Raw genomic sequence first — 2,948 nt, forward strand, 5'->3', positions numbered from 1 at the left:
GACATGAATGTGGACCCTTAAAATCGTCCTCTAAGTGGGATTTTTTGCCCATTTGAAGTTCTAGAACACCGTTCTCATAGTTTTCAGACTGAGACCAGAATTTATGTACCCCTCATTTGAACACAAACGTGAGTGATTATTTTTGAGTTTGAAGCTTAAGACGATAGGTATCATGAAAAACTCTCAAACAATGATAAAAACAATTCAAAGGAAAGTTGCATACAGAAGCTTCGGAGTACCCTAATTGTAGTTTATTCCTAGTCAGTGTCTCTACTTATTTTGTGGTCTTCACTTATATCTTACTATCAAGATGTACTGCATATCATCTGTTGATTAGGTGTGTCATGCAGTTAACGGAGGTGCCAATGTGCACTAGGAACCCTTTGGGGCGCCCCAAGGCCCAGGGCTCCCAAGGGGGCACCTGGAGCCTACAGGAAGCTTCTGGGTCGCTCCCCAGTGTAATTTGTAGCAAGCAACTAGTTTTTCTCTCGGTGAGAAACCAAGTTATCAATCTGTGGAGCTGATGTACCCTGCAATAATGGTAACGTCTACAACATAAATAAAACTTCACCTGTATTCCCAATAGTTCTGACAAGTGTGTCAACCTTGCAAGTTTTTCTAGTTGCACAAGATAATTGAAATATAAAGTGGTAGATGATATTTTTTTATTCTAGGAATAAAACAAACTAAAAATAAACGTGCGTGTAAAAGTTGCTAGAAGGTCATTCTTATGCTAAAAATTAGCCTAGGGTTCATAGTTTCACCAAGTGTAACTCTCCAATGCATGGAAGTGCGGTAAGTAACAAAGTCATGTGAAAAAGTGCACAATGGAATATTTCATGCTCATGCCAAATATATGCGACGTGCTTTTTCTTTATAGGCAGTACATACAAATTCAATAGACCGAGATACCCTCTGCATCCTATGGCTAACAATCCGTTTGTAGGTTACGATTCTCTCTGTCCAGACATGGAGTGTAAACACAGATAATTGCATTGATCATGATGGCATACTATTGTCTATATGACTCATTTTATTCCTCCTATAAACATTAATTCTTAATGGCAACAATACATTGCATGTTTTTTTCACTTTCTTTCACTGTGCCAGTTTACCTGCAAGATTGAATAGAACTAACACACACCTTCCCTCTACTGGCTATTGATCTAAAGTGGCCAAGAGTAAACAAGAAACTTGAGACAAATATGCATCTATACACCAAACATAAATGCATCCATAAATCTTAACATAAAGAAATAGTCCATCACAGGATCAACATCACCGCAAGAGATTACACCAAATTAAGCATACTCATATAGGGAAGCTTGCATGGCCATTGTATTGACCACAAAAAATGGAGCGATTATATCTTAACTAGTGTCATGAACCTGTAGTCCAGGGGTGGACTACTGACAACTCATCTTGGAGCACAAGGATCGATGCCGCTGATGATGGAGATGAGTCCCCCCTCCTCCAGAGTACCAAATTAGGGCTAAAAATGTAGGTCGCCTGGGATTGCGAAGTGGTGGCGGCAGAAAAATGTGCGATAATTCAAGAAAAGGTTTTGAGGTATATATGGTTAGTAGGCACTAGATCCAGCCATGGGGACAAGCCCCATAGGACCTTGGCGCCCTGCCATCTGGCACCAACACTGTGCGCCTAGGCCATGTGGGCCTCTCGAGGTGTGGGGTCCTCTTGTAATTCAAAAGCACTTCTCAATTTTTCTTGATTATTCTAGGACTTTGTATATAGTGATTTCCTGAAATAAAAAATACAATGAAAACCAGGAAGTGACATTCGGCACTACATTAATAGGTTAGTCCATCCAAAAGCTTTAAGAACATTGCAAACTTAAAGGACAATAGACATGCAGCATACACAAATTACAAGGACACTTATCAACTGGCCAGTGGCGGAGGTGTGCAGATTTGGGAGAGGAGAGGCAGCAATGTGGAGGTGTGGAGCTTGCATTTGCGCACTCAACTTAAATAGCCCAGGCTAGCAAACCAACGTTGCTTCAATGCAAGCCGAAGTGGCCTTCCTGGTCGCCACATCGGTGTGAATGTTGCACTGGTCAACATGCATGAATTCAGGGTGAAGGGTTCTAGAGCGAAGGGAGAGAGATGACATTTACGTGTGTCCTTGTATTGGATTCCAACATGGCAGGCGTCATGGCTCCCGCAAACCTCCCTCGATTTGACATTTGTTTGTGGGATGTCGTAACGTTAGGATTAGTCCAAAAACTTTTGATTATTGTCATTGGATGGCCTAAAATGTTCAAATTGTCTAGTTTAAACATTTCTAGGTGATTTAATGATCTGTGCTGGAGATGCCCTAAGATCATCTACAAGCACACTAGTCAAATCCAACCCCATAAACATCCATGGGCGTGACTCGACGCACCCGCGAACAATGTCGATCGGCTTCTCATTTGTCCTCCTGGAAAACCATACTCCCTACGTGCCAACCCTCATATTCATGCTAATCCATCCACGTCCATCATATACATGCTAATTGTGAGTTGCGTAGGGATTTTCCCCGAAGAGGAAGGGTGAAGCAATATAGTAGCTAAAAGTGCAACTAATCCCCGGGTGGTTTTGGTAATTAATAACAACATATATGCATTGATCTAATGAACATATTGATGATAGATTTCAGAAAAGATCAATGATTGGCATGGCAAGGACTAATGGATGTGGACCCCTCAAAATGTTAAGGACAAATATTGGCTACCCCAAAACTCTACATTTTTTAATTCCGTGATCCAAGATCACATTGAGTCCCTTAGGAAAGCCAATACTATTAAAAGGGATGATGTATTATTGATGAGCTTGTTGCTCAAGTGCTTAGTGATATTGCTTCAAAAAACCCTCAATCACTTTCTCAACACATCTATCCAAAACCCTAAATCATCATTTCGGTCCCACCGATTTCACCTACTCCAGACA

Source organism: Triticum urartu, chromosome 2A (assembly GCF_056163025.1).
Source record: "Triticum urartu cultivar PI428250 chromosome 2A, HENAU_Tu73, whole genome shotgun sequence".
Classification (NCBI taxonomy): domain Eukaryota; kingdom Viridiplantae; phylum Streptophyta; class Magnoliopsida; order Poales; family Poaceae; genus Triticum; species Triticum urartu.